Source organism: Lepisosteus platostomus, unplaced genomic scaffold (assembly GCF_059453375.1).
Source record: "Lepisosteus platostomus isolate fLepPlt1 unplaced genomic scaffold, fLepPlt1.hap1 Scaffold_60_H1, whole genome shotgun sequence".
NCBI classification, from domain to species: Eukaryota; Metazoa; Chordata; class Actinopteri; order Semionotiformes; family Lepisosteidae; genus Lepisosteus; species Lepisosteus platostomus.
In genome coordinates, this window is record NW_028291676.1 from 16,450 (window position 1) to 29,146 (window position 12,697).

The 12,697-nt window shown below is 50.1% G+C and overlaps 3 non-coding genes across 3 annotated transcripts; 1 reads left to right on the forward strand and 2 right to left on the reverse strand.

The window, feature by feature from the left end:
• Positions 1–183: 183 nt before the first annotated feature.
• On the reverse strand, positions 184–299 carry LOC148632550 (U5 spliceosomal RNA). Its single transcript, XR_015934302.1, has one exon. It is a non-coding gene; the product is annotated as a U5 spliceosomal RNA (small nuclear RNA).
• A 393-nt stretch (positions 300–692) lies between these two features.
• LOC148632551 (U5 spliceosomal RNA) lies at positions 693–806 on the reverse strand. The gene has a single exon (XR_015934296.1). It is a non-coding gene; the product is annotated as a U5 spliceosomal RNA (small nuclear RNA).
• Positions 807–12,185: 11,379 nt separating this feature from the next.
• On the forward strand, positions 12,186–12,257 carry trnag-ucc (transfer RNA glycine (anticodon UCC)). Its single transcript has one exon. It is a non-coding gene; the product is annotated as a tRNA-Gly (tRNA).
• The last annotated feature ends 440 nt before the right edge of the window (positions 12,258–12,697 follow it).

Below are 12,697 nucleotides of genomic sequence, written 5' to 3' on the forward strand. Positions count from 1 at the left end.
GGGAAGCCGCTATGCAGGCAAGGTCCCAAGATCCCCTGCGGCCGGACACTTCCCGCCCCCCAAAGAAAAGAACGCCAATCAGACGGCCGGAGACCGAGGACTCGCGGAGCAGACGGCCACAATCACCATTACAAGAGCAATTGCGAACGTGCTTGTTTTCTCTCTTTGACCAACCCAGCTGCGACCCACCCGAAGACAGAGAAGCACAAAAATTGCATGGAACTCATTCATGCTCCTCTCCACGGAAATCTTTAGTAAAAGGCAAAAGATTTGTACGAGAAGAAGAGAAACCAGAGTGCGTGGCTGCACAGCTGCAGGAGCCCAGGCCGCCTTCAAGGCCTCTGCCCTGCCGGTCGTGGTTGTCAATACACCTGGACTTACAAACGAGCCAGTGGGGCCCGTTCAGCTCCGGGCTCATCGCCTGCGGCTCACGGCTTGCGAGCGTGCCCAATCTGTGCGATAACTCGGAAAACACCCGGCCACACTGTGCCGGAAACGACGCACTCTGGGAAGCCGCTATGCAGGCAAGGTCCCAAGATCCCCTGCGGCCGGACACTTCCCACCCCCCAAAGAAAAGAGCGCCAATCAGACGGCCGGAGACCGAGGACTCGCGGAGCAGATGGCCACAATCACCATTACAAGAGCGATTGCGAACGTGCTTGTTTTCTCTCTTTGACCAACCCAGCTGCGACCCACCCGAAGGCAGGGAAGCGCAAAAATTGCATGGAACTCATTCATGCTCCTCTCCACGGAAATCTTTAGTAAAAGGCGAAAGATTTGTACGAGATGAAAAGAAACCAGAGTGCATGGCTGATTAAGGCCATTTAAGGCCTTAATCAGGCAATTAAGGCCCACACCGATCCTGAGCCTCAGAACTCCAGGCGCAATTAAGGCCCAAACCAGTTCTGACCTTCAGAACTCCGGGCGCAGTTAAGGCCCACACCAGTCCTGAACTTCACGGTAAGGGTCCAAAACCCGTTCAAAAACTCCACGCGCAATTAAGGCATAAACCAGCTTCGAACGCCTGTACACAATACCGCGGAACCCCTGCCAGACCAAATTCTGGGCTTACAGCAAACAACCCATTACATACACCGGTGTCTTCCCCGGGCCAGAGGAATTCAGAAACTCACGTTTACTCCGTCATCTCGGGCGATTCTCGCAGGGAGCAGAGATTTCCCAATCGGTCAGAGAGTCGGGACTTTTAAATAAAAGAGGAGTCCTTACCTCTTAGTTATGTGCGCGCTGACCATCTCTCCTGCCGATGGGAAGTTCTGCGCCTTCTGGAGCATCCGCTGACTACGCCAAATTTGTTGTAACAGAAGAAATAAGGTTCTTGATCCCGAGATGAAGTAAAACAGATGAGTTTATTGCATGCAAGGAACAATAAAGCCGAAGTCTTGTTTCCCGCAAGAAACAACAAAACCGAAGTATTGTTCCCCGTACTGTTACAAACTTTTGGGTTATATAGTGTTTTCTTCTCCGTTTCTGACGTCACTCGGTCTGATGGTAAAGAGGGGGGTTCATGGTATTTGGCCAGTTTACGATGTTCTGGACAAATGGTCAGTTTAACATTACACCCAGGGGGGTTCCTAGCTTGCATCTGCAATCCTTATCAGTTAACCCCCCTTTCCTGCCATAAACCCCAGTTTGTGACTTGAAAGTCTAAACCCCCTACAGAAAGGATTAAATTCAAACCCCCGTCTCCACATCTTTCTTCAGTATCTTAATAAAGTGAAGGAGCTGCCCCTTCGCCAAGGCGGTGTGGGGCAGAATGGACAACATAATGCAACTCCTGGAAACGAATGCGGTGCTCAGCTACCAGTACATTCTGCTGGGGCTGGCACCTACCGGACTGGACAGGGGGACGCAGTTCCTGATGTGGCTGCTGCTGTCCCTCACAAAGAAAGGCCTGTGGGACGCGAGAAACAATCTCATCCGGCACAACAACAAGTGGGGAGCGAGGGAGCTGGAAGAGAGGATCCTGGCGGACCTCAGGAGGAGGATGAAGCGCGGCGTTGCTAAATGGGGTTTCCCCACGGCAAAGGAGCACTGGAAAGGCCTATGGACCCTGTACAGGGATTAATGGTTTACAGCAAGCGGTAGGGTTTGGAGGGACTCTCATAATAGCGCAAATCCGCCCACCCTTGCAAGGATTGATAACAGACAATCACCGCCGTTCCGCCGATGTTTTAATTTTGTGGAGTGTTATCGTGTGAGACGTTTCCCTTTGAGATGTGTTTTTTTTTCGGAATAAAGTATATTTTATAAGAAAAAAAAAAGATTGTACCATAAAGATTTCCATGGAGAGGACTATGGTTTCCTGCAGGACTATGCCGGTAGGAGGACCAGGTTCCACAACTTCAAGGGGCTGTGTCGAGGCGATCCACAGTACTGTCAGGACCAGCCCAGGCAATTTTAGGATTCCCATTCTGGAACATAGATGAGGCACATGGTACAGTTCCACTATAATTTTGAATATATTTTCCTAGCAGGACCTACAGTACAGTACCTAACTACCTGCAGCTACAAAGGGGCACCCCCCTCTTTGATCGGGTTTGGACGTTTAACCCTATTCTGTGTTCTCTGGCGCCATTTGAGGTGGGCGATACAACCGGAGGTGGTTGCGATGCACCCACTTGTAGACCAGAGATTACCTTCCCTTCTCAATCTGAATTCGATAAGCTACCGGTGATACCTTATCGACAATCCCGTGGGGTCCTGTCCAACTGGGTAAGAACTTCCGGGCCACCCCTGTGGGTTTGGCAAATTGGAAGTACAGGACCTTGTCTCCTACTTGGAGTTCCTGGTTAACTGCCTTTCGGTCATAGTATGCTTTCCTACCCTCTGCACTCCTTCCCAGATTGTTCTGGGCAAAAGCAAAGGTTGCCTGCAGATGTGCTCGCAGGTCTGACACATACTGATGGGCCGTAGCAGCCCCCGTCGTGCTCAGGTCCTCCACCCCATAAAGACAGTGTAGGGGAAGAGTCATCTTCCGACCTGTCATCATCTCAAAAGGTGGGACCCCCGTAGAGCAATGGGGCTTACCTCGGATGGCCATCAGAACCAGGGGCAGCTTAATGTCTCAGTCCCTACTGCTGTTGGAGACAAACTTTTTGAGCATACTAACCACCGTTCGGTTTGCCCTTTCTGCCTGGCCCGAGGATTGAGGGTGGTAGGAGATATGCAACTGGGTCTTGACCCCAAGCATATTCCACAGGGTTGCCATTACTGTAGCTGTGAAATGGGTACCCCGATCCGAGACCACGGTCAGGGGGAATCCCCATCGACTGAACACATGGTTCACCAACAGCACTGCAGTTGTCTCTGCCGTGTCGTTGGGTGCTGGGAGGCACTCAATCCATTTTGTGAATGCACACGTAACAGTGAGGAAATATTTGTTCCCTCTGGATGACCTCACCAGCGGCCCCACCCAATCCATTTGAAGATTGGACCAGGTGAATGTCATGCCCTTTTTCTGGAGTGGTGCACGGTGCAAGGGCCGTGATGGTTGGAACTGGCTACACGTCAGACACCCCTTTACATACGCGGCGATGTCTTGGCCCATGTGAGGCCAGAATGCCACCTGCTGGATAGTGTCGTATGTAGCCTTGATTCCCCGGTGACCCCCACAGGGTTCGTCATGAGCGTGTTGGATCATGACCCCCCGATGACAGTGGGGAACTACCCACTTTGGGACACCTTGTGCAACTGGTACACAAACCAACAACCCCTTTATAATTTTTAGGTTGTCTTTCACCTCTGCCAGCTCCTTCAGCTCCAGAGACTGGCTCAGCACCTGCTCCGAAAGAGGTTGACGCACTGGGTCAGCGATATGCTGATACATTTGCCCAATTGCTGGGTCCTGTTTCTGCATTTCCGCAAGATCGGTGTTAAAACCCTGTGACCCAAGCACTACAGATTGAGGGTCAGCTCCGACATCCTGTCTAGCCCTGCTTCGGGTGACCGCCTTGACCTCAGCCACGAATTCTGGGGGTAGCCATTCCTGCTGGAACTGCCAGGGTTCACCCTCTAAGGTGCCAGATTTGGCCAACCGGTCGGCCTCATCATTCCCGTCTTTGTCGGGTCCCTTCACCTGGGAGTGTCCCTTCACCTTCCTCCAGTAAACCATCATTCCAGCCTCGGTCGTGAGCTTGTCACTGGCCAGGAACAACTCTTTGTTCTTTACTTCCTTGCCCCGGGCATTTTTCATGCCGTTACCCTTCCAATACGGAACGTGAGACACGAAGCTATGTCGGGCGTAGTTTGAGTCACTACAGATGACAAACTGTTTAAGGCCATGTGTCAGGGCCTGCTGGAGGGTGATCAGCACCCCAGCTACTTCCGCATACTGACTAGTCTTTGGTCCTAGCTTATAGCGGGTCGGCCCACAGGGAGTATTGTCTTGCCAGACTACTCCTACCCCTGCTAGCACCTGCTGTTCGTGGCGAAAAGAGCAACCGTCAACATAGGCCATGGGTAAGCCCTGGCCCACGTTCTCATCGTAGTACCGATGATTGTTCGGTAGCTCAGCAGCGGGAATTGTTTCTGGAGCTTCCATGTCAGTGTCACAGCCGTGACACACTTGGCCCAAAGCCAGGCCCTGTCCCAGGTACATTTTCTTGCTCTGTGCATAACGTACCTCTATCTCATAGCCTTGTAGGGCCATCATTCATGCCACAATCCTGTTATTTGACACCCTGCCCGCTTTCAGTCTCTGGCTATGCAGGAATGTCACAGGTTGGTGGCAGGTTTTGATGATGATCTTTTGTCCCCCAACATAACTACGGAAGTGTTCTACCGACCAGACCGTAGACAACAGGGCCTTCTCGCAGTCCAAGAACTTTTGCTCCACTGGGCTCAGGGCTCGACTGGCATATGCCACCACCCTTCGCTCTTGGTTATATTCCTGACTCAGAGCAGCCCCAAGGCAGTGCTCTGAGAACCCTGCTTCAAGGTAGAAGACCTTATTTTTGTCAGGGTAGGCCAAGCTCGGCGCACTACCGAGTCTGCGCTTCAGCTCCATCACAGCCTGTTCTGGGGAAGGCCCACACTCAAAGGGCACGTCTTTCTGCAACAGCTTGTGGAGGGGCCTTGCTATTTCAGCGTAATCCTCAATGAACTGCTGGGAATAATTACATACTCCCAGAAAGCTGCGCAGTTCAGACAGGTTAGTGGGCGACTTCATATTCTGGATAGCTTGGACTCTGCTGGACTGTGGCTGTATGCCTTGGGCTCCAACCAACAGTCCCACGTACTCCACTTGGGTCCTACACCACTGTCCCTTAGCCAGGGACAGTTTGGCCCCTGCACAGGAGAGCTGGGTCAACACATGCCTGATCTCGGCCATGTGTTCTTCCCAGGTCTGACTCCTCATCAGAATATCGTCCACATAGACCAGGTTGCCCCTGGCGGCTGCATGACTCATGGCTTTGTGCAGAAATATGTTGAACTCCGCTGGGGAGTTGGAATACCCAAAGGGGCATCGATTCCAGGTGAACTGCCTGTTTCCAAAGGAAAAGGCCAGTTTGTACTGGTCTGTTGGTTCTACCTTAAGGGTCCAGAACCCATTGGCCACATCCACTGTGGTGAAATATTTCGCTGTTGTCACCTTGAATAACTCCTGATCTAGGTAGATCATTGGCCATCGTGACAAAGGAACCTGTTTATTCAGCTGCCGGTAGTCAATGGTCAGACGCCATTTACCATTGGGTTTCAGCACCGGCCACAGTGGGGAGTTATAAGTGGAGTTACACTCCCTTATGATCTGACGCTCTAGTAGAGCATCCAACGTCTGCTTTATGGACTCGTATGCCGTGAGGGGAATGCGATACTGCCTGACATAGGTTGGGCGGGCGCCAGGGGCCGTTGGAATGCGCACTGTGTTCAAATCCGTCACCCCGCAGTCATAGGCGTCCCGTGCAAACACTTCCCGGAAATCCTGGAAATTCTGACGCAGCTGCTGACGCTGGCTTTCCGTTTCCAGGGCATCTGCCTTGCCAACCTGTTCCTGTACCTGCTCTAGGAACCCCGCTTTTGACGGCATGGCGGTATCCCGGGTCGTACTCTCGGCTGAGTGGTCCATCGGAACACCTGCGTGTACTGTGTACACAACCATCTCATCCTTATCGCTAAGGTCCACCCTGCACACCTCCTGGTTGCAGAATCCCTCTATTGGCATAATTGCAATCATCCGCCGGGGGTAGGTGTAGTACACCTGCTCGGTTCCCCCCTCCCTGGCCAAGGGACCAGGGAGCTGCCCCAGTACTGGGATGGCTAGTTCGAAATCATAGAAACCATTGTCAATTACCAGTCCCATGTCAGTGCGAGCAGGGATTTTGACATCTTGTTTTGCTATGTTCTGCACCAACAGGCAGGTGGCTCGGCCATTCCGTTCCAGTCTGGGGGTACAACAGACTGCTAGGTTCAGTCTGATAAACTGAGCTGATGGTTGGAAGAAAACCATCTCAGCGTCCATTCTCTGTCCCTTCTTTAGGACAAGGCGTACTGGAAACCCTGCTGTTGACGCAGGAATGATCAGGTCCGATTCGTTTACTACCTGGCAGGCCTGAGGAATCGTCTGACCTGACCGAATGTTCTCGGGGTCACCGCTTAGAGAGTGGGCATCTGGGTCCACCCGTGTCCACAGCACACTGTTTACTGTGTCCAGCTGGGCGCCCAGTCGAACCAATAGGTACTTCCAATAGGAAGTAGTGAGCAAACTTCCTTTTTCCGATGGAGATGGAAGCTACACAGCTTCCTTTGCTCCAAATGGACCTATGAGATGGGGGTGCCCACCACAGAACCTGTGACTGCGTCACCAGGGTCACCTGACAGCTTCGCGACAGGTCCTCGAACAGACCTTCACTGATTATGGACTTCTCAGAGCTGAGGCTAAGAATTACATCATCAACCTGCACTTCTGCCACCTGGACCCCCTCCCACCACCATGGGGTGGTAGTCCTGGACCCCCTGAGGTACCAGGGTGCACAGAAAGGACTCCCATTCATTACCGGACAGGGAGATCCACTCTTCTTCAGGGATGAAAAGGGGGTGTGCTTTACCTGGCGGGTCAAGCAGCTGCTCGGAGCACTGCTCCTGTAGTTGGGAGACCGTGGGAGTGCTGGCCTGGGCAGGACTTCCCTGTAGTTTTGGAAAGCAAGAAGAGACATTTATTCTCGTCCAGAGGAACCAGGAGGAACCTCCAACTCAGCTATAGTGTTCAGTGGGTACTGTGTGATCACAGCATAACCACTGAATCCCCCTTTTTGCTGTGCAACAGGCTTAGGGTTTTTGACCTGAGCCCACAATTTTCCACGCTGGCAGTCCACCAGAGGCTCCAGCCTGTCAAGCAGGTCTTGGCCAATGAGTAGTGGCTCTGTTTTAAACCTAGAGATGTAAACAGGATGCACCACGTTCATTGGCCCGAACCTAAGTGCCACCCACACTCGGTGTGTGATCCTGGCATGATCCTGGGTATAGCTGGAAATATCTATCTTACACGGTTCTACCTTAAGTCTGATGCCTTTTCCTTTCGCTACTCGTTTGAGCTCGCTGAGTAGATCGGCTGACATCAAACTAATTTCAGCCCCAGTGTCAATCAGTGCTTCTCTATCTAAGACGTTTTCAAGAGAAACCTTGATATAAATACGCCTTGCTTTGCCTTTCTGGCTGAGATTCCCTAAGAATTGTAGGAAGCCTGCCTTTTCTTTGACTTCAGGGGCGGGGTCAGCGCCCAACTCAGAGTCACAGCCTTCTTCCAGGCAGGAACCCTCCCACCCAATCAGATAGACTGAGGGAGGGGCTTGGGACGGATCCCCGCCTCCTCCAGTGAGAAGGGGCGTGGTCCCCCTAAGCTCATTCACACTTCCGGCATTCGGTGCGGAAGGTTTACCCTGTCCTGATCTCTCAGGCAGGGCTTGTTCAAGCCTGGCCAGGCGGGCTGCAGTTGACTCCCTTCGTCCAGTCTTATTATAGGCTCTGCCTGAGCCCTTGCCTTCCCCGTAGCGCTCACGGCGGCTCTGACGCTTAGTGCGGTCCTGCCTGCCTATTTTGCGCCGGGGCTTAGCGAGCTCAGGAACATCAGCTGCCTCGAGCTGAGGCGAGTCGTCAACCCTGCTGGCTTTAGTGGCGAACACAGCCGTTTTAGCAGGTTTTTGCTCTGAGGAAGCAGAGACTTCAGCTCCCCAGGCTTTTTGAGCCAACCTTCTAATGTCAGACATTTTCATCGCTTTTGCATCAGTGTGCATCACAATCATTTTCCTGACTGAGGGATGCAGATTAGCAATGAATAAACCTTTGAAATTCACGTTCTCTTCGCAACCCTCTTCATTCCGCCCTGCAAAATAAGTGCGCCTAAGCCTCTGATAATAGTCGCGAGGGGCTTCAGCTTTTTCGTGCTTAATATGGTGCACAGCGGCCACGGCAGCTATGGGATCGATAAAAGCCGAAAATTCTCCGATCATTGCCTGACACAGCTCCTCAAAGCTATTACAGACCTCCGGTCCTTGTCTAGACATCCACTCGTGGACCGCTCGGCTGGTAGTTTTCCTTACTAACATAGCCTTTTCCTGTTCGGATGCTTCGGGCATAAACTGCAAAGTATATCTCAGCTCATCGATGTAGGTCTCCACATTATTCCCTGACACTGACGGGTCAAACTTTTCTACATCTTTGGCTAACTGCCTCAGGGAGTGGAGGTTAATTTTTACGGTTTCTCCGCGGGCAGGGAGACGGCCGTGATCAGGAGCAGGGGGTCTATGCCTGAACTGACTCGCCCTTGCGTTTCGCGCAGGACTCGGCGATCTCCCCCATGCCAATCCGACCACAGACCCTGGCCGGGAGAAACCTCCTGGGTGAGCGCTCCGGGCTGCTAGGTGGGCTGGCATGCAAGTGGGATCTAGTCTATTTTGCTTCCAGTACGGCAGCATCTGACTCCTTTTGCCTTTCCTGGCTGAGCTCATTTAAACTCTCAATTTCTTTTTCTTTTTCTTTCAAGCTCGCTTCCAGGTCTCTCCTAGCTACCTCAGCCGCAGTTTCTCTAGCAGACAAGTCATCTAATTTACCTAAAACTTCCCTGAGTCAGTCTTCACTTTCCTCATTTTTCACTCTCTTTTCTCTGATTATATCCAACAACTCAACTCGCTCCGCCTTATATCTTTCTAGCGTTCCCTGAAGCTTTTGAAACTTTGTCAGCTCGGACAAAGACAGTTCCAGCTGTTTAGCTAGATTTAAGGCGAAACTCGATAGGACCAGAACTGCTTTCACAGACCCTCCTGTGTTAAGCTGGTTCGCTACCTTAGCTACTAAATCTACTTGCAGCTTCTCAATATCATCAAAGTTCAACTTTTCGATACCACTCCAGTAACCAGGATTGTCGTCGCTAGAAATAGTACTTATAAGCGACTCCACTTCAGACATTTTAGCAGCCATTGTCATTACGTCTGTAGGGAAAACCGGTTCAGGGACGCCAAATATGTAATCATAGTGGCTCTCTGAAGGCACCAGTTCTGTAGGGTTTGGGCATTTACTGAGACAATTATTAATTGTAGCAGTAAATCACAAAGTTGATTCTTTTGATGGCTTTAGAATCCAACCATGCGATATAACTCAAACAACGCACACACACAGGTACTAATACACGAGGATACATTTATTAATACATAGAATATGCATATAAACCTAACAGATCTTATCGAGAGGGTTATCAGAATACAAAAGGTATATATTCAATCAGTTACAAAGTGTTACACATATCAAGAGGACATACGTTCAGTATATCATTCATTAAGACCGTTTCATAAATGAACTTGGTTACAACTTCTACATTAGATACTCAAAACAAGTACATAACTCTTAGGAATTAAATTGATATTAACTGGTTGGGATAACAATTGAATTCTCGAGCTGTAATGCATTGAAGTTGAATACTCATCCAATCTTTGGGGATTCAGATCTTCCTGCGGGCACAAAGAAACAGTTGCAGGCTGTTGCTGTCCAATCCGCGCTCTCTGGCTCCGTGCCAGGCTGTGCTGTGCGGCTTGCGACGGTGCGCTGCTGATGCTCACTGTTGGCTTTAACTAGCAAAGTTTGTGCACAGGAGAAAAGATGACTGTGGGTCCCAGCAAGTCAGGAAGAGGACCGGTTCGTTCCTGATGAAGAGCTAGTTCTGAATAGTGATTCAGCTGTCCACAGTTCCGACCTGTTCACAAGGCCTGCTGCTGGTTACTCTCTGGCAACCTCCACTCTAGACTCTTAGAACAAAGGAAGGTTCTGGCACTGGGACATACTGGCCGTTCCATGGTTGTCCGGGCTGAGTCTCAGGATGGTCAGGAGGCGCGCTGCGAGAATGTCCTGCCCTTGGGATTCTCCTTTGAATTCCCTTTAGAATTGTTGAATCTGAATCTGAATCTGAATCTTGTTGAATCTTCCCTTCTGAATCTGAATCTCCAGGCTCTCTGTGTTGCCTGTTTTTACCTGGAGGAACTTCAGCTCATTGATTGGCTGAAAGTTCCATGGGCATCAGAGTCCCATGTGGGTTACTCGGCCCTACCAGTCCCTGATTGGTTGATCAAGGTGAGATATGAGTCACTTACTCCTGACACTTAGTAATGCAGTCCAGATGTCCAACTGGCACTCCCTAGACAGATAGGCGCCAATGGATGACCATTGATCATGATAGCCAGGCTTAGCTAAGTGCATCCCCCTTTGGGAGCTGTCCTTATCAAAAGAAAACATCTTGCATGAATAGTTTCTCTGTGGCTGCACCACAGAGATGAACAGAGAAATGGGGCCTCATTTGGGAAGGCTCAGAACACTTAATTCTTTCTATTAATAAGCCTCACCGCTACACGTCAGAGAAACTTTAAGAGTATTACTTTTTTTTTTCTTTTTCCAAAATACAGTATGGAATCTAGACACCCGAGCAGATGGATTTCCAATCAGCACACGTTACACTAAACGCTAGAAAACAGGGGGATTTCTTTACGCAGTTATCAGCACACCCGGTATTCGCGTATAGAAGCCGCGGTGCTGTGCTGAACTTAAACTCACAGCAACATCAGTTATTCTGTGCGACTGATTCTCATTTCATTCTAAACTCGCCCACCCAGGGACGCCATTAAATGTAATGGTTTGATGGGTTTACTGAGACAATTATTTATTGTAGCAGTAATCACGAGGTTGTTAGTTGGGGCTTTTAGAAAATCAATCGTCAGAACAACTAACAACGCACACACAGGGGTTCAATACACTAGATACATTTATTAATATAAATTGTGCACCAAACATATACTAGTCTGCCTGGATACGAGTGGCAGACCTTACTGTGAGGGTTATCAATATACAAGGTATATAATCCCGAAGAGATGCAAACACAAAGAGATACACAACAGAGAATATATGTCAATATATATCGTTCGGTTACCAAATCGCTAATCAGTGTTATTACCCACTGTTACTCTAAACTCGGAAGTAAATACATTACTCATGAATTAAATTGATAACAACTTGTGTTGAGGTACAATTGAATTCTCGAGACGCAATGTAGAACATGGGGTTTACTTATCCACTGTGTATGGATTTGGAATTTCCCGGCACGAACACCAAACCAGCTGACAGGCTCTGTTGCAGCCTCTGTTCCAGCAGTTGTCCAATGGGCGTTGTCCCGGCATCCTCTGGCTACCGGCCAACCAGTCAAGGTGCAGCTCGGAGTAGGACGAGCGGAGGAATCTGACTGCAGCGCGCAGGGCAGTCGTTGCTCCGAGGGGATCTACCAGCAGTCCGGCTGGCTGGTAGAAAGTCTCTATGCACAGAGTGTGACCGCGAGTCCTCACAAGTCACTCTTGTGCCTGGGAAGAAGCTGGTTCGTTCCTGGACCAGCACTGCTTCTGAATAAGCTATTCAGGTTGTCGACGAGGATCCAGCTGTAGGGTCCAACTGTCCAACACAAACACAATCTGTAGCGTTTAGCGTGACATAGTCTTGCAGGCATCGTGCTGTCTCACTGCAATACTATACCGCTGGAGGAAACAGTCCATCTGGCCATGAAACTCATTTGAACGTCTAGCTACAGCAACTAACAATATCATGATTTATTCAGGATTTGTGGAATCAGCACGTCCCGGAGACAGCTTCCGAAATCGTGAGCATTCTCTGGTGGTGTCCTGCAGGGCTTTTGCGGGTGTGCGTTGGTGGTATAGTGGTGAGCATAGCTGCCTTCCAAGCAGTTGACCCGGGTTCGATTCCCGGCCAACGCAGTGGCGATTGGTTCTAAATGCTGTCATGAGCCTTGGATCGTGACTAGCAAAGCGAAGCCTTTTGAAAGAGCTAAAGCACTGCAAAACGGAATTGAAGGAGAATCTTACAGGGGATTCTGAGCGGTGTCTGCATACACGCAGTCCGATACGGGTGCTGAAAGCTTGAGCTACTCTCAATGTCATGCTGCCTTTCCCCGGAGTAAATCTGTTACATTGAAAGAATGCTTCTGGCAGGTTCAAAAAGGGACCCTTGTTAATTGGAGAAATCAATGATTTCGAATGAATTCTGTATGCGTTAAAAGACAGCTATACACAGAAAACATGCAGGACACTGCTCATGATGTCTCAGTGCGTTTTTTCCAAGCCATCTGACAAAGCCCGCCCACTGAAAACTGCAGCAGATCGTGTAAAGACGTTCAACTTTGTAACTACTGCACGCA